The sequence below is a fragment of the Epinephelus fuscoguttatus genome, linkage group LG6 (genome assembly GCF_011397635.1).
Source record: "Epinephelus fuscoguttatus linkage group LG6, E.fuscoguttatus.final_Chr_v1".
Lineage (NCBI taxonomy): Eukaryota > Metazoa > Chordata > Actinopteri > Perciformes > Serranidae > Epinephelus > Epinephelus fuscoguttatus.
The window spans coordinates 11,841,049-11,860,850 of NC_064757.1; the positions used below are offsets into that span (position 1 = coordinate 11,841,049).

General features: G+C 40.0%; 1 protein-coding gene across 8 annotated transcripts in view; it reads left to right on the forward strand.

The window, feature by feature from the left end:
* Positions 1 to 1,009: 1,009 nt before the first annotated feature.
* The window catches only part of arvcfb (ARVCF delta catenin family member b), a 322,620-nt gene continuing 303,827 nt past the window's right edge, over positions 1,010 to 19,802 (forward strand). For 3 of the 8 annotated variants that reach the window (XM_049577967.1, XM_049577963.1, XM_049577965.1), the window contains exon 1: positions 1,011 to 1,304. The gene's annotated coding sequence lies outside the window, so the exon portion shown is untranslated. Of the gene's footprint in view, positions 1,305 to 19,802 lie in introns of all 8 variants that reach the window. The other 5 variants (XM_049577966.1, XM_049577969.1, XM_049577970.1 and 2 more) reach the window with 2 other exon arrangements.

Genomic DNA, 19,802 nt, shown 5'->3' on the forward strand with positions numbered 1-19,802 from the left:
GAGCTTCTTCAGCGGGCGTAAGTATTTATTCTCCATGTGTTTTTCAGTAACCCTCCCACCTCGGCACTACAAGTGCATAAAACGAGTGCACTCCTAACGAGGCCCTGAAGTTCGCTGTGATTGGTCAGTTTACGAATAATCTACCAATCACAAGCTAACTGCAAACAGTAATACTTACTTTTCCGGTGAGTTCAAAATAAAAGCTTTAGTATTACATACGTACTTTGGTCAACTCTGATACAGCTATGTTTGTCGTATTATTGGCATGTAACAGAAAATAAATAATCAGTTAATTCCGAGACACGGGATTAAAACTGGGCTTTTTTTTTCATTTCACAGTTTGTTTGTTTTTCAAAATATTAATTTTGGGTGACATTTTAAAAACACTATTTAATAAATAAATGATTATTCTAATGCTTAACACACGGCATACAACTCGGAAGATTGCCCACTGTCTTAAATTTGCTATTTCTTCTGCACATACATACACTACTAGGCCTATATTGTAGTGTTTTACTGGTGTTTGAATGGCTTTGATAACTTTTACTTTGAAAAATATTCACTAGATGCTTTCTCTGTATTTGTGCGAACTTGATAATGCCACAGTGCTAGTAAATATAACAATAGAGAATCGAATCCACAGAAATAGGAGACCTAACAGATGCTAACATATGATGAAATGAAATAAAACTGATTCATATGAGTGACTATCTAACATTCTGTGTTTTTTGGCATTTAATGGGTGAGTTAACGGAATAATCTTTGTAGCAAGCTGTCGCACTGAATACTTAAATTAAATAAGAACAATTTAAAGTGATAACAAGACTGAATTGCGCAATAATTCTGCTGATAAATCCTAAAAAAATCAACCACAAATTTCCTCCAATACTGCGTGAGTGATGATGGGGCGGAGACACTTGCTGTGACCGACAGCATCATCCCGCACTGTAGTGGACGAGAGGGATAGGATAGAGGCTGTCCTGCCTTTCACACAACACAACGTCGCAGTCACCAATTAGTAATTAATTAACGATAGTCGCTTTGAGTACAAGAAGTAACTTTTACATCAGTTAGGATAGGCCTGCTGCGTTTTTTTATTTGTATGAGGCGCGTGACCGAGAGGACGCGCGTGCAGCGACCTGACAACTAGGCTACAATTAGAGATTTGTAAGGTTGTAACAGTAGTGTGTCCCTGCAGCAGCCAAGTTGCATACAGATTAGATACAGCCGAGGCTCGGACTACTGCACATCACACCGGAGAGTCTCCTCGCGTTCAGGAACAAGGATGAACAGGAGAAACTGAGGTAACATCACTACGGCTTCTTGCTGCCTCGCGCAAATCCATGTGGTGATTATCTTGCAACGCCAAGTTTTAGCCTGTGCCATGCCATAACAACTCAGGAGGAGGGTGTGACAATAATATGACAACAATAATGAAACAACAATGTAAAGTGACATTCGGAAAGCTGGAAATAAGCCGTGGGTTTCCTTTCGGGTGAGTGAGCAGGTGCGCTGATGAGGCATATTGATTAGGTTACACGTACCCGGTGTGTTGGAAAAGATTTATCACGCTTTTGTTAAATAGTCGGTGTGTTAATGAAATACGGCGTTGGGAAATATATTTGATGAAGCTGAATAGCTTATTGTATCATTAACGTGTATATAACGTAATGTTTTTTGTGTATACGTGTGTTGTTGTGAGCTCTTATCGCCAGTGGATGCAGTCAAAGGCAGCGAGCGCGAGCTGCAACGAGCTGTCAATCATCTCATCCTTACTCGTCCATTGTTTCGCCCCTCCTGTTTGTGAGTGAGTTACCATGGAGAGTCTTCCGGGTTTTCACATCTAATTACCTTATTTGGAGATGGGCCGGCTGCTGGTGTCAGTGGCTGGACTGATGGCGTTGTTGGGTTAATGGTGCTGTGTTCATGTCCCACGTGAATAACCGCCAGAATGACTGAACGCTTCAAAACAACGATCTGAGCTCAGGCCATCAAGACGCTTCAAATGAAGTTCTCAGTAGACTTTGATTGGGTCTGGTCAGCTCTTTCACACCCAGCTAGCACTAATGGTCTCTGGTTGGATGCAGTTACAGCAATTAACTGTGGACATGTGCAGTTAATTTGCATTAACTTTTTCTAGAGTTTTTATGTCCACCATACAAAACTTTTGCAATACTGCACTCATACCGTGCTGTAGGAAGATTCTCAGCTCTCAGCTGGGTTTAATTTAGTGCTTGATGATGTGGCAAATATACTGAAGAATGGCGCATACAGGGTAATTGACCAGCTATAGCATACAGCCTCAACATCGTGACTTGAGTAATGTTGATTTAAATATATCGAGATACATTTTTAAAGGAGACTTGGCATGGTTTGCAGATTATTAATGAGAACATTGGTCCATGTATTAGTGAATATGGCAGGTTTGCACCCAGTTGCCATAATCTACTGTGTAGTGAAGATGGTGGACTCAAATGACAATTTTATAATGGTACTTCATCTCTTCTCTTATTCACATACTGTGATAACCCTTTTGGCCTGTAGGGCCAATGTGGACATGGACACACAATGGCAACCTTTGAATGATATTTTACATGAAATTAAATATACAAGGTGTGTTAGCTGTTAGTATAGCATAACTGTCTGTGTCTGCGGACAGTGTTGTGGAGTATGGAACAACAAGCTAAGCAAAACCAGAAAAAGGGTTGCAGGTGCAGGAAAAGAGACAGATCCATACTAATCACTTGTGAGCACTGAGGCCAGGTGCTCCAGATTTCTCTGGCCAACTCACTCAGGGACAGGGGCGTAACAGCAAATTTTGGGCCCTATGCATAAGCATTATCTGTGGGCCTCCTGTCCTTCCACTTTTGATCCAAGTAAATTTCTTTTCTTTCTTTCTTTCTTTCTTTCTTTCTTTCTTTCTTTCCTAAAAAACCCCTTATTTCCCTTTCTTAGGAACAGACATGACAGTGTAGGTTGGTGCTCCAACATCATAATCAGTCACTCTAACTGTGCTTAGAGATGAATCCTAGTGCAGCAGCAGACTAAACCATTTTGAATCTTTACGTAGTGAGAGGGGACTCAGAGAGCTTCCACTATTTTTTTTATACAAAATTAAGCCTTTTAAGTGATTTATTCAGACAATTCTAATGTCAGTGATGGCACTGATTAGAAATAAAAAATTGCAAACAAAACCAAACTTTTAATTCCAGGCTTTTCAAGGGCCCACCTTCCATCTGGGCCTCTGTAATCAGTCCCACTTTACCACAGCACTACAACACCCCTGCTCAAGGACATTCACAAAATATATACATACATACATACATACATACATATATATATATATATATATATATATATATATATATATATATATATATATATATATATATATATATATAGGTAAATCATCACTGCAAAACCTATTTTTGATCAGTTCTCTCTTAAAGATTTAAACATTTCAGTTTTGCACTCATCGCATGTGGACCTGAGATTTTGGGGCAATTAGGTTCGTCAGATAATGTGTGCAACCCAATCACCACAATAAATGTAGGCATTGTACATTTCTATAAACCACGGATATGTAAATGTTGTACCTTATTAGTGGATATATTGAAAAACTATATTTTTTTTATGTTTCAACAACACTGTGGTTAACATGCAGTTATGTTTAGGCACAAAAAGACACTTGGTTATGGTTGGGAAAAGATCATGTTTGGCTTAGAATACCTTCTTTTGGTGGCATAATCACCACTGGAAATGACACACCAATGTCTTCCAGCTTTATGTGGCACAAGCACTGCTGAAAGTGCTGCCGATGTCTCAGTAAAACTCACTTTTGATGGCAAAATCACTGCTTGAACTGCTGCAGATTTCTTGCTGAAAACAGCTGCTTTTGGTGGCACAGTCGTATCTGGAAATGCCATCTGTGGCTGGCCAAAAAACACTCGCTTTTGTTGACAACAATCACCGCTGGAAGTGCTGCTTGTTGGCACAGTCGCTGCTAGAAATGCCGCAAGTTTTGTTGTTTGTTGGTCTGTAACAGTAGGCAGCTGTCTCACCTAGATGTCACGACATCCTCCATCCCCTACCTCCTTATGACAAAGTCAGCTCATATACATGTAATCAGAGCTACGTCACTTTAGAAACGTCAATATGATATGTATATACAAATGTAACTGTATCCATGGTTTGCAGAAATGTATAGTGTCAACATTTTCTTCTGGCAATTGGGCTGTTGTCAGACACAATGAGAATCACAGTGCAATAGTAATGTCACATTCCTTCCTTTTTTAAATTATTTAATTGCCCTGGATGGTTTTTAACCAATGCCAAATTACATCAGCAGCTTATAGAATGATTAGGTGTTGTTTAATCATGCATGCTACAATGCAGTATATGTTACTGAACTCGGTGCGCAGTGTTGTACTCTACAGTGTCAGCATAGACCAGTACATTACAAATTCAGTCTGGGTTATTACAGATTGAATCCTTACCTGCAGCCGTTTGCTAGGCCTAGGTGTGAATGAGTTCATATCAGTCATATTTGCAAAGGTCTCCTCAGATGTTTCTATGTCAGCACATCCTGATTCTCACAGAATACATTTTGGGCTCATTGGTAATCAGGAAGTAGCTCATTTGGAGCACAAAATATTTGCAACTCAAACACAGAGCAGTCTCTGGACAGGACCAGAATTTCCACACCACCTGTGACTGTGCTGAAAAGCGAAAAATGCTCCGTAACCGGGGAAAACAAGAAGACTTCCTGTGAATGCTAATGGTAAAAATCCTATTTTATTTGTTTCCTGGGAAAGTTATCACACACTTTCCTGTATGCTGACAAAACACAGCAACTTCGTCTTGTTCTCTATTATATATTCTGTTTTTCCCGAGGCCAAAAAAAAGCAAAGTTGTTAAAATTCACTACCATCATCACCAGTTAACAAGCCAAACATAGATGTATATGGTGGCAAGCAATGTTGCTATTATTGTAAATGTTTTTGTTTTTTTTGTTTTTTTTACTGTGGAGAACCTAAAAAGTATAGCTTTTTGTACCCAGCATATCGTGTATTACCACTTGATGATCTTAAAGGTTGAAATGTGATTTATCTAATGGACTTGACAAGACCTCAGGTCAGCTTTAATCTCAAGAGCAGTTCATGCTCTGCCGCATTTATTTATTAGGAAGTATGATGCCCTGTCAGCCCTGCAGCATGTTGACTATTTGGACATAAATGTAGAAACTAGTTACTGTCAGATCCTGCATTTGTCTCAGGTCTGCAGGGACTGACTTGCCATGGCACTATTGAATTTTATTCCCTGGTCTGAAAAACAGTATTTGACGCCATCAATCCATCCGTTTTCTTGCCTATAGTGTTCAGGGCTGTGGGAAGCTGGAACCTATACTGGGGTAACAATTGGACAGGTGTGTCACAAATGGATTGCAGATTAGTTATCATATTTTAGTGCTCCTGCAGCAACTAAATTAATAGTCATGCTCCTAAACCACCTTCAGTCAGAAATCTATTTTAAGTGCTTTTATGGAGTCATCACAACATTTGCATACATTAACTAATGTGAGATAATGAGGAGCTTGTCTAATATTTTACTCAGCTCTCCTTTAAAATGAATCATCCTGCTAGTGGGAGAGATGGAGGTGTTGTCTGCTGCCACAGGTGTTTCTAGTTCTGTATAATGGCCTCTCGGCAATATAATGAATACCTCAGAATCCGTGAGGGTCTGCGGTTTCTGACTGCCCTATGCTCTCACGCCTGTGTGAAAAGTTTCTCTCACTGTCTCACAGGGGCATGATTATGCACCAAGTATGCAAGCAAAAGACGTTAACAAGAATGTTGTTTTATGTGATGAGGGGTATAAAGGTCTTGGATTGTTCACAGTCCCATGTTTCTGTACACTGATAAAAATATTTCTGTCAAAACAGCCAGTAACCATTTATTTATTTATTGTTATTTACTCCAGTAGTCCTTGTGGCACTTGAAAAAGGAGAGTAGTAAACAGTAGAAATAAAGTCTTTGTGCATTAATTGGTTTTGCAACACACTGCAATAACAGTTGCAATGCATCGCATAGACCATGGGTATTTTAAGGGAAGAAACATCCAGGGATTGAGTACAACCAGACAATGAGTATTCCTAACAAATACTTGGTCTACTGAGCCTAGACCTTCAAGGCAGTGGGTGTCATTGAGCACCAATTCAAGCAGTTATTATGACCTTTAATAAAAGCTGAATCCACTAAAATGTTTGAATGAACAAAACATTTCCTCTCAGAATCATCTGAATGTTTTTATTAGATTATCTTTTTTTCATATTGTCTGAACAACGAGGCTGTCTGACAACATGAAAGGTATCATCTCCAGGTGCTAATTTGTCATAGCAGAGAAGTAAATACATAAAACACAGTAAAATATCCTTTCAACTTCTTTGGCTGTTTTATTTTCTTTACCCAAGTATTTAATGCTTGACCCAGCCAGCCGTTTTAATTGCACCACAAAGCTCACCAGCAGTAGCAACAGGGGAATGTTCTCCCTTCAGGGGCCCTATTAGTTGCACTTGTGTATTTTGTCTTTTTTAATTTTTTTCTATTATTGGATGGAACACTTTTCACATAAATTAAAGGTTTTAAAAACTTAATTTATGGCCCTATCCCCATGCAGTATGCAGGAACAGGGAATTTAAATGGCAAAAACACCAAACAGCAAAAAGTTTGTTTTGACTCACATTTACATATTAATGTAACTAAATCACTCCAAATATATTTTACGATATTTTCCGATTAATTAAAAAGGCAAAAATAATGCGTTTTTTGTTTTTTTTTTTAGTTTTTATTTACCATTAATGGCTCCATTGTCCCATTGGCGAATTTATTTTTTTTCTAGGATGGTGAAGGCATGACCAGCCCTACTCTGCCTTACTCTGCCTCTGATTGGCTCACCCTGAGATTCGTACCTATCCTTAACCATTCCCAGGGCACGGTCATGCATAAGCCAAATGAATACTGATGAATATTCACCTCCCATCCACTTCCATTCAGCGTGAGCAGAGGGGCAAATAAAAATGAACTTCCAGTGGCAAAGTCAGTTCAAATCTTTACATGGTGTGGGGTTCAACTTTGGTGAAATTTAAAGTCACATCTTCAACCAGTAGCAAAGGAGTATGGGTGGGAGAGACACTGATTGTTGCCAGGTTTAACCAGCTGATATTGTATGATATTAGCCCTGAAAAATACAAACTGCCCCATGTGAGAGATGCTGCCTGGCTAGCAGTTTGCCGGAAGGTAGACATGGGATGTAAGAAAATGGTAAATGTACCAATAACTAGCAAGTTAGCAACACTTTCCATTGCTTCAGAGGGTGATGGTCAGTTGTCTGCAGTTGCTAATTTGTGACCATACCCTCACTCCTCCTGCCTAAACTTAATTAACCCAACAGACAGAGGCAACAAGTACTAGCACGTCATGCCTTGGAAAAGAAAATTTGCGTCTCATAGAACTGTATCAGCAGTATTGTGCAGGTCAGTGAGCCAACATGCATAATAGTCTGACCATGGACAGGTTAAGTTAAACTGAGTGCAGCCCTTGTTGCTGTTATTGATTACAGCTGTGCTATGACATTAAATGTGTGCCTGATCCTGAAAATCTACTTTCCCATTTCAGTAAAAGACCCTGCTAATACACCCACCCACCCTGACAAGTGTAACAAAACTTCCAGGGAGATGTCAATCAAGCACACTCTCTGCACTTCAGTTCTTACAATAGAAAATAAATGACCTATTAAAATTGCCCTTTGCATATGAGCATAACCAGTTACTCCACATTTAGGGCCAGTGTTGTTTTAATCATATTAGCCTTATACCTACGCCGTTATAGTTTCATGGTCACTGTAGCATTTCATTACTGAGTGTGCATGGGAGTCACAGAGCAGCAGTGGTGTTAGAAATGGTATTGATGAAGTTATATGCCTAATGCATAAAGTGGAAGTCATGTTCAAAATGTATGCAGTATTTCTTGACTGAGTCACACAGGGTGGTAATTATCAAGAAAATTATCATAGTGCACATGGATTATTTCAAATGACACTCACAGTCTTTTTACCTGTGTATTTACTGCATGTGAGGACTGGAATGATTGTGATTCAGAGCTCTTCTGCTGTGTTATATCATGCATGAGCTGTGTTTTGTGGCTTTTGTGGGCTGACTGAAGCGGTCTGTGAAAGCCAGTGGTCAGGGGAGAGCGAGTCCCTGACCCAGAGTGAATGGCCCTTTGTGGCACAGACACCTGCAGAGCTCTGCCTCCTGCTCCTGAAGTGATTAACATGCACCTCCAACCTCCCTGGCCTTCCCACTCCCCATTCCCTCGGACACCCATCCTGGCACTGCTGCGTTGTCTTGGCACCTGTTCTACATCGCCCATCCTGCAAAGGCTATAACTCATGTCTTTGTCTGGGCTGGGCCAACACAGCGTGACTACAGAACTGCGTTAGAATTGTATCGATTGCCACTGTCAAGGGGTTAAATTTAGAAGTTTTGTAAAAGGGAGACAGTGTATCTTTGCTTTAGTGGGGGATTTTGCAATGATGTGTACAAAATACCCATATGTATTTCAGTTTGTTTTTTTCCAAAGATATTTTTTGGGGCATTTTAAGCCTTTAATTGATAGGACAGATGAGTGTGAAAGGGGAAGAGAGAGGGGAGTGACATGCAGCAAGGGACCACAGGCTGGAGTGGAACCCAGGCCGGTGCGGCAACAGTCGTGTACTTGGGATGCCTGCTCTACCACTAAGCCACCGGCCCCCATATGTATTTCAGTTTTTAAAAGTATTTGCTTTTCCTGGTGAGACAGAAAGTAGAGTCCCAAGGCATGAGCTCCATTGTTTATTTTTCTGCCACAAAAGTAAAGAAACCTAGTTTCATGGTTAATTGAACTCCAGTTTGTGCACTGATTAAGTTAACAGGTATGGTAATTCTGTGTTTAAAAAAAGTCACACAAAGGGAAATACTTGATTCATTTAACTTTGTCTTCAATCTTTTAGACATTTTTAGCTAATAGCATTTTAACATTAGCAAGATGTAAATAGGGTCATACCCAATGCGTAGCAGCTAATATGCAGTTAAAAATTAGTTCATTGTAGATACATAGTGATGTTGCTTTTATCACCGAACTTACAGTAGCATAAGCTTCTTATCCTGAGCAGAAAGAAATTATATACATTTTTAATTATAAATTATGTACATTTTTGTGTTTTATATGGTTTTAAGGCAGAAACATTGACATCAACACTGACAACATTTTGTGTTTATGTTGTCAGTTTTATTTTAAAGCATATATGAACTGCTTCATTCAGTTTTATTGGACTAAGATAAACGTTAGCTTCTCAAACATGATAATATCACCTGCACGTTACTTATAGGCCACCACCAGGTTGTATTTCAGGTAATTAAGCATAGCATTTAGAGGTGGGCGATAACGGTCCTAAAATAATATCACCATATTTCAGGGTATTTTTGCGATTGCGATGTTCTTGAAGATATGACAAATTAGTAAAACTGTATTTTATTGTTAATTTAAGACAATATAATTGCAACAAAATACGTGATATAATTTTACAGCAAAAACTAAACAAAATGATCTCATTTCTTTAGTTTGTAAACAACAACGGTAACTCAGTAACAGAGTGAGATTCAGACTCTGTATACAATATTAATAGTACAGCAAAATAGAATCTACCACAAATACAGATTTAAACAGCTCCCAAATACAAAAAAGGTAACCTAGGATCTATATATATAAATCAACAGGTGATTTCCTTCTCTTTTATTAAAATCTTAAATGATTGAAATGGTTGTTTTTTTTCCACCTGGACCTTTATGCTCTGCCATTTCTCCTCTAATCATCACGCTGTAACCTGTGACAGGCTATTATGCTACCATAACTATCACATATATGTAGTTTTTTCACATAGGTTTACATTAGCAAAGGTTTATGACAAAATCAATTGACAACACCGACTCTCATGTGCGCACGGTGAGAGAGGAGAAGGAGAGACGCTGTGCTGCTGCCAGAGGAGCCGCTGAATGAGTTCCCTCTGAGCAGTAAGTCGCTAAAAGAGTCTGAGAACTCTGGGGCTGTTCATGAAACATTCAGGACGCCCAGGCCTAACGACACCACAGTTTATTCACCACTACTGAAGCTGCTGCTCTTTTCGGAACCACCGTGGAGTTGGTAATAATTTTGCTTTCAGACATGCTTGTAGTTGCCGTTAAGTATGACATCAATATGTCAACAAATCGAAATATTGCAGTATCATGATATGAATTTGTCATATCACATTAAAAATTATACTGGCACAACCCTAATAGTGTTTCTTTAACATCAACACACTAGAATAAAGAATATTGTGCTGCTTTGTAGCTAACAAACAACATTATGTTAATGCTACTTAGAGTCATGTGACAGGAAATCTGTCTAACACTAATGAAAGTGTAACCCCACACACAAGGTCAGCAGCTGGACCATCTCCAATGGCTTTATGGTTCAGGTGAGGCTGTTTCATGCTGCCGTATAATAAGGATGATGTCTTGTTTTCTTTTCATTGAGCTTTTTCAAGTTTTCTTTTCACTGTAACAGGAACACAATAAAAGCCAAGTCATGACTGAAGTAGGTACGCAGTTTTGGCCACACTGTCTTACTTAGCAGTAAATAAAGCCCTGTGCTTCTCAGCTCCAGCCTATAATGTAGTGCTCGGATCTTTTTATTCTGTCTGCTATTTGCATAAGTGCACTGTTTTATTAGAACGGAAAACTTTGGGTTTGGGTAAAAGAGAAGCCAAAAGATTCATCGTTGTAATACTTATATGAAAGTGTGACTCCAGGATTTGATTCATAATGTGCAATGCTATGTGATATTGCCTACATATATTTCAGTCGCAGCTGAGTGTAATGAAGAGTGAATGCCTCTTTCTGCTTGGCCTGTATCACCATTACCAATGTGCACTACAGTATCATTATTAGCTTAACTTGGTCAGTGCAAAACACCAATTTATAATTCAGAATGCATCTTTATCAAGGTTAGTCCTTCATTAATAAAAATTCGTCATTACTCCCATTGCAACTTTGTTTATAGCAGCGGAGGAGATATTTTCAGTCGAGAGTTGTTTGCTGTCGCTATGAGTCATATTCTCAGTGGGTTTAATTTTTCCTTTGTCTGATGCTGTTCTGTGTCCTTAAATGCAGTGCAGACAGCTCTCTGCTGACAGACACACAATGACGCATGTGTCAAGATTGGTTTTAAATCTGATTTTTGTGGCATCATCTCCCTACCCAATTGTTGGGTTCTTGCCTTGTTATAAGAATATCAGCTGGCCTGAGCTTTGTAACATGCTGACTCGCTGATAATCCACTCCCCTTTCTTGCGCCCTCTCTGTGTCATACGCTTTGCATTAACATAGAGCGCTGATTGAATTCCTTCCCTGAGTATTCCTGAGTATTCCTCCCCCCTCTCTCCCTCCCTCAGTTGATTGATATAGCTATACACCTGTATTTTCTCTCTGTAAAGCACGGACTTGTGTTGTCTGTTCTCACTGAGTCTATGGTAATGTGGTCTTTATCTGATGGCTTCCACTTGAGAGAGTGACCAAACAGAACCCTGTATGTCTGCTCATCTGTCTGTCTGATCATACTCTGCACCCCCCACCACCATGTCCTATTAACCCCGCCCTCTACATTCTGGCCTGCCTTGATTATGTCCAGGGATAAGAGCTGCTTAATTGTAATCACTGGAGCTGTCCTGTGCAGCATACACACAGGAGCACAGATCAGCCCAGGTCACACACTGGGGATGAACAACATTTCCCTACCTGCTGAAAAACTCCAAGATGCTAACATTTTCTCAATGAGTGATGATTGACCATCTCTGCAAAGAGGTTTTGTTTTGCTTTGTTGTCGGTTACCAGGAAACTATTTATCGAGCTCTTCACACTTTTAATTATAGTTGCTGAGCTGTGAGATCTAAAAGAACAACTGTAACACAGCATGTATCTATCCCCATGGCATGGCCTTTGTAATATGAAGATGCACAATTAGCTTCCAGTCCCTCTAGGTTTTGCCAATGTTCTTCTTTTTCTTCTTCGACTTTTTCATACAAGGAAATCAGCGTTTCCAAGCATCGAAATAAACAAAACTTTGCACATTGGTCCAATCCTGTGCCAGACTTTCTCACCTTGCTTTGTGGGCTAATAGTCTTGATCGTGGTATCCGCATCCGTCTAATGTTTAAATCTTTGAAAGTACATAACAAACCAGGTGCATGCTATGACTTTGCAAATTTCACCAAAACGTAGCCCAAGCGAGCAGAAACGTTAAGATCCTACAAGTTGCAAGAATTATGAAGTCCGTCACTCTGTCCCTCTCAAAACTGTAAGACTAATTAAGGCTGTCTCCTCCCACATGTTTTGCTCAATTGACACTGAACTTGCTACACTGCATTTTCAGAATGTCCTCCACAAATGATCCAGCAAGACTTTTTTTTAAACTATAAATTGAGCCCACAGTGCATCAAAATGTTTTAGAGTAACATTAGGCTACTGCAGATTGTTGCTAAACAAATGTGCAATGTTCATTAAAAATATGACAATGTTTTAATGCCAGTGATAAGTGTAGTTTGGTAAATTTCAGAATTGTATTTCAAAAACTGAATTTCTGACAGTATTTTAGATTTTATCCTTGCAGTCAATGGAAATAAGAGCATTTTTAGATATCAGTTTTTCACATATGAAGCAATCAGTCTTTGTAAAAAATAAATAACAGACAATTCTGTGTTGTCTAGTGCAAGAAGTCTCAGTCTCTTCCTACTCTCTTTTTCAGTTTCGTCCTTATCATCTTCCCTCTCAAAATGGCAAGCCCCAAATCACTGCAGCTGAATTTTTAATATATGACTTTTGGTGCAAATTACGATTGCATTTTGTAAAAGTGATGTGGCAGTAACTTGATAAATTGAATCAACATTAAGTCATTGGTGATTAGTAGGACTCACTTGAAATTTTGTAAAATGTATTATTCTGTAATATGTTACTGGATTTGAACCTTGTTAAGGCTCTAACAAGCTCAAGTAGATTTATTGGAATCTACTGTTCTGATGCCCCATTGTGGCGTCTGCTGCACTAGTGCCAAACGTTGGTCGATGATATCTCAATGACAGAAAATAATATAAACTGTTTTGAATTGATTGACATATTTTATAGTTGCATACTGATTTGCCTGCAGCCTTTGTCAATGATTGTTTGTGCCTTTGTTCCTATGTGATGTTTGCACTGAAGCTTGGAAGTGTGAAATGAAGTTGGCACATCATTAGATGGTTCAAGGGGGGATAAGGCACCTGAACAGTAGCTGTAATTTGTTTGCTTAAGAAGGTAATTGCTTCACAAAGAAAGGTTAGGGGAACTTGATGGGATGGTACAACACTTAACTATTGCTCTGCAGCATCTGTAGTGAGAGTTTCTGTAAACTAGGGTCAGCATGCCAAGGTCTTTGCCTTCCCCCATCTGGCAAACCATGCACTGAAGTCTTATGCCTATCCTTAGGGTGCTGAGTCCCCATGGTGAGGATCTAACATGGTTTTTCACTGGTTCCCGTTTCAATTTATGGCTACTTCATAAAGGTTTTTGAATCACTGTTGATGGGTATTGGACTTTGCCAAAGCTGCATTCTGGGATTTTCATGGACAGAATCCCTACACTCAGCTGTATAGTGGAGACCTCTTCATTTTTGCTGCTGGCTTCATTGGACTCAGAAAAGGAGCAAAATGTGAATTATGGGTGGATGGTCTGTAGTGGGATGCAGTGTGGGAAAACCCTGTCCCCTTGAACTTTCTACTGAGTACAGGCCCAGGCCTCTGGAGAGAACAGCTTGATGTCTGTTTCACTGAAAAGGACAACTTTATGCCAAAAACCCCTCCAATGAAGATTTTTAGAGGAACAAATAAATTGAGAAAACTCTCATGTTAAAGGCAGTCTAGCAGAACAGGTTGGCCATCTGGCATTTTAGTCGTGTCAAAGCCGAGGTCAAATCTCAGTCGACCTGTCCTTGGTGCACTATGCTATCAGAGCCAATTACCTCCCTCTTAGACCATCCATCCCCATCCCCCCTTGAATGCATTTTGTCCCATTTTTCCTCCACAGTGTTTATATTTTAACTCTAAGAGGTGGTTGCGATGACTAGTTTAGTTATGATATGATATATATAAATTGGGTTTTTGTTATATGGTAAATCACCACCTCTATATAACCATTATGAATCCAACTTTTTGCTACACTTATTCACTTTCTTGCCCAGAGTTAGATGAGAAGATTGATACCACTCTCTCTCTCAGAGTGCATCAATCTTCTCATCTTACTCTCAGCTAGAGAGTAAATAAATGTGTTTCCTAAATGTCAAAGCATTCCTGTAAATTGTGTACTTTTGGATTCCGCACGATGCAACAGCTGTCAGAAAAGGAGTGTAATATCATGACTTTCACAGTGTATAAGCAGAGAAATGACTATCATCAACAAGACTTGAATTCAAAACAATCTCTATGTCAGGAGTGATGAACATTAGGTTATTACAGAGACAACAAGGGTCTTAATTTAATTGCTGTCTTTGTAGCTCATTAAAAGTAAGGCATTACTCACTACTCATTATTCCCTTAAAGCCGTAATTGCACTATGATTTTTCAGTAATATACCCCAAATTGATAAACGCATTCTCTCGTACCTTCCAAACCTCAATTAAACCTCCTGTGAATGCTCAGGAAAACTAAATAGTTTAGCTCAGCGCGCAGCAGGAGAGCAAACATCAATGCAGGCAGAGGAAAGAACTTCAGTATCTAAATCTCTAATGAGGTGCATACATTTACACCCGTAAAGATTTTTCTCTCTCTATAGACCAAAACTGCTGCTGGATGCCTCTCTGTGTCCTTTCAAGTCCAGTTTCAGCAATCCCTCTCTCATACTACTCTCATATCTGTCTGCACATGTTATAGCTTGTTTGTTTGATGCATAAAGGAGAAACAAAGTGTAAAAACTACAACTTATTATTCTGCCAAGGGTTATGTGTTGGACTCTGTCTTGGCTGGGAGCAATGACTGTATGTCAGTGTGTCTCCACTTCCTTCCACTGTACAAAAGTAAAACCCCAACATTTCCTGGATACCAAGCCCCCAGGAAGCACCAGGCTTGGAAGCCAGTTTTCACAGTGGCCAAACAGTGGAATTACAATGTCCAAGTCTGTCTCGTGAAGCCATTGGGCCCAAAAAGACTTTCTCCCATAGACTTACATTGTTAAAGATACATCTGTTCATCCATCATTCAGTGGAATTATTTATTTATTTATTTATTTATTTATTTATTTTTGTGCGTCACAATACCCGCTAACAAGATTTAATCTCTTCAGTCCAATAACATTTGGGAAGTCTAGAAGAACCACAAGAGTAAAGCATTTCAAAGCACTAAACCTGAAGTAGCCGGCTCGGCTGGTGGAAGTCTCTAGTGCACCTGCTCTATGGGCCCAGTTATGTGGAAGCAGCGGTCTTTATGCTAAGTTAACTGTTCCCTGGCTGGCTGTAACTTAAAGTTTACTGCAAATACCCTGTTTATGACATACCCTCATATCTGTCTGTTAGAGCTCACTAAAAACATGTTATGTCTTGTTTGCACCTGTTTTTATTTACCTTTGGACATAGCCAGGCTAGCTTTTTGCCCCTGCATCCAGGCTTTATGCTAAGCTAAGCTAATCATCTCTTTGCTGCAACTATTTAACGGACAAAAATGAGAGCGGTATCAATCTTTTCTTTTAAAGCTCTGCAGGAAACCAGTGTTTTTCCCAAAATGCCAAACTATTTCTCAAGGTTGATATAAAGGAGGAGGACTGAGGGAAATAGCCAGAACAGAACAAAAAAGTGAATTAAGAGTACCTGAATATGGCTTTTCTCTTTTACTTTGATACAATTGCAAATGACATCTTAGAAAAAGTGATCCCTTCTTTACATTAATTAAGAAATCAGTGATGAGTTGTTTTGTAATTCTTGCAAATACAGTAAGCATAACAAGAGTGTGCATTCTGTGCGTCCATTTACATGTTTGTCGCTCTGGCCATGCGGCGACGTGACAGCTAATTTATGCGGAGGTCATGCGAGATGGCCTCATGAAGAGGCTGTCAAATAAAGACAGGAAAATGTTTTTCTCCCCTACTTAAGAGCTGGCAGCAAATATAAAGGGACACTGTCAGAACATGAATGTGGCGGAGGAGATGCCAGCGTATTCATCAATGCCTGGCTTTATGTGTGGGAGAGTTTTTGATGTGCAGGGCTCGCGCTGCAGCGGTCTTCTGTGGAGGGTGAAAGCCAGGAGCTTTGCCCAGCTGGGACTAAGCGATGGTGGATGCAAGCTATCTTTCCTGCCTCCTCCAGCAGAAAATTCATCTCAGACCAGAAGAGAAATGACTAGAGCGTGGAAAGGAGCAGTATACCATCCTATTACAAGGGATTTGGGTGATTGGAAGTGACTCATTTTGAGTTTATGACAGCTTAATTGCGAACCTCTCTTAAGTGCTTTTTTTGGGCGCTGGCTCATTAATAAAGCATGTTTTGCCTCTTCCTATCTCTCCTCTATTTGAAGTGTAGATTTCTCAGATGCAGAGATCTGTGTATCATGGAGGAGCACTGCAAATGAGGGTCTCCGTGCCACCCAATGCTGTGGCTGTGATGAAATGAATTCTGGCTGCTGCGGAGCTTTGCAGCATAGAGGGCAGTGCTGCAGTGTGTATGAGGCTCCTTCATCCAACAAACCAGATGTATTGCATAAATGTATATGCAACAGACTCACAACGTAATAAGAATTTGCCAAGCAGACACGTGATATGAGACTATAGGACAAATGAAGCCTACTCAGCAATAGAATCCAGTAATTAGCCTGAATTCATTGGCTGATAATTCTCAGCTAAGCTTTTTTATGCCCTACTTTGAAAAGTATGTACCCACTTCTCATGGCCTCTGTTGTTGCCATGCTGTCTGCACTAACATGTCATCATCATATCTGCAGGAAACACTGTAATCCTCTTATTCTGCTAGTATCCCCACTGTAAACTAGAATTCAGTCAGGGCCTGGCCGAGCTGCTGCTGTGTGACCCTCTATTTGTGTCGAGGTGTTAGGCTTGCATTACTCCTGCTTTTCAGCAGCCATCCTGCGGCAGAACTACCACAGAGCATCACAGGAGCCTGCAGGCACCACCATGGCATGAAATGATGTGGATCGATCTGCACAAGCCAAATGTGCATCTCCTCCGTGTCTGTGTGGAAATCAGAGCCCCAGCCATTGAGCCGTTCCCGCAGACAGCCTCTTCTTCCATTTCAGCCGAGCTCTTTGATTGTACTGCAGGCCCGCGGGTGAGTGCTGTTGGATGGGTGATGGGTGTTCACCGTGCAGCTCCAAGCCAAGCAGCCGCACAGATCGGGCAGGAGGCCTCAGCTACTGGAGCTCCACAGGGAAGGAGGAGAGAGGGGAAGAGGGAGGAAGCAGGAGTAGCAGAGAATAGAGAGAGAACACTTAGCATTACTGGAGCTCAGATTGATTTAATCATTCAAAGCATTCGTTTTGGGTTGTGTAGTGTGTGTTGGAGGGATGAAGAGGTGGGAGAGCTGGCTCTGGGAAAAAAAGGTTCACTAATAAGGATGAGGGAGGCAGTCAGCACTCTCAGCGTCCATGGTAATCGAACTGCTAACCTTGGCAGAGTTAGTGCTGTGATCTCTGCTTTAATGTGATGCAGTGGCTGTAAGCTTTAACTATAAATGAACTCGAGTGTACATTGGTGTGATATCTTGATAAGTAGCACTCTTTTTTGTGAGATCTGAGCAATAACATCCCTTTTACTAGTCTTACCTGTCATAAATTATTAGTCTAGTGTGGAGAAGCAATAGTTTATGATCCAGTTCCCATTTAGGTGCTTAAAATAAATACACAGTCATAGCTGGCAGTGTCATAAATATGACCTCCAGTCAGTGATCATCATAAAAACCATATTCAAGAATATTTTCAGAAGCATTTATTTCTACCTTGACATTCTAATGTTACCTTAATGTACCAGTTTGACAGCTTGTTTACAACCTGTTTGTTCGTTTGACTGGTCGTGATTCTTACTTTGTTGGACTTGTTGTGGCGATGACGTGTTCCAGGATATCAGCAATTACTGTAGTGATTATTTCACCATAACTGATGTTCAAAACTACAAAAATGAGACTAGTGTTGAAATACACCGTGGCACTGCAATATTCAGAGAATATCCATGATGGCAGCGTTATCAGCGCAGAGTGGCAGTGATTACCTAGCCACTGGGATACAACACACATGAAGGCAGCGTGACTTCATTTTTGCTCAGGACACCATTAATCCACAATGTCTTGGTACAGTAAATAACAGTTTGCTGCTATATAAATGTTCTGAAGGTTGCTTAACTTAGCAGTAATTTGGAGTCGCGTTTGTGGTAAAGCGATGAATGGAAACAGACCAACACAGTAAGTTGCCAGCTGTAAAACCAAAACATTTAGCTGAAAGACTGTAAAACACTTGAAGAGTTAATGGGGGCTGCAGAGTTAGGTGACTATCAGTTGTCTTTACAAGTGTCCATTACATATAGTCATTTGAGCTATTGTCAATTCAATCAGGAGAGACTGGTTTTGAGAGAAAAGAATATTTATTTACATGTGCACATAAGTATGAGAAATGTGAAGTCTTTGGCGATCAGACCCCATCGTGATGTCATCTATATCAGGAGGGTGATGAAGACATAGTAGATTCAGGAGCTCCCCTATGGAGTCTAGACACTGGTGGTGGTAATGGTGGTGATTAGATGAGATGGAGGGAGCTGAGGATCTGGACGTAAAGAGGAATTGGGCTTTTGATGAGCTAGACCTGGGCTCTGGATAAGGTGACTGGAGGTGAATTGGATGGAGGAGGATGAGGCAATTCAGCCTAAAATGGCAGCTGACAGGAGCAGAGAGGAGAACAGATTTTAAAGTTTGCCAGCAGTGACATGAATGGCTGAAGGAGATCATGGCAAAGTTTGATTGGCTAACCGGGAGAGAGCACACCCATAGTCAGCTGATTGGTGGAAGTGGTGGGAGTGGGATAGAGAGAGAATTGTGAATGGATATAGCATAAAGAAAGTCTTCCTGATCGAACTTATGCTGAGCTTCATTACAAAAATATTGATTAGTGCAGCTTAGTGTTGTCACAATACTGGAATTTCTAAGTCTGATACACTACCTTGAAAAATAATGATTTTCAATACCATTTTTATTACTACAGAAAAATTTACATTGAGGGCATACAAGTTAAAATCTTTTACAAGATTGGATCAGTACAACAAGGCCATAACATGACGATGATGATTTCCCTTTTCTTGGTTTGTATCAGAGAACAATTAATAGTAAGAGTTAGCAGTTGGTACTGGTGTATCAATAAGGGCAAAAACAAGTGTTGAAACCATTTAAAATACTCAAAATCGATAGGTATCGATAAATTGGCATTTCTGACAACACTAGTGGAGCTTTAAAAATATGAATTTGGGTGGGTTAACCTGCTGCCACATCTTTGCTTATCGAAGTGTGAGGTATTATGGATAAAAGTTACCCCTCAAAGAGATTAAAATGTCCAACTAAAGCAAACATTTCAGTAAATGGTGTTGTATTTCAAATACACTGTGCTCAATTTTGTCAAGGCTGCATGGAAAAAAAAAATCCAAGCTTAATAATAAGATTGA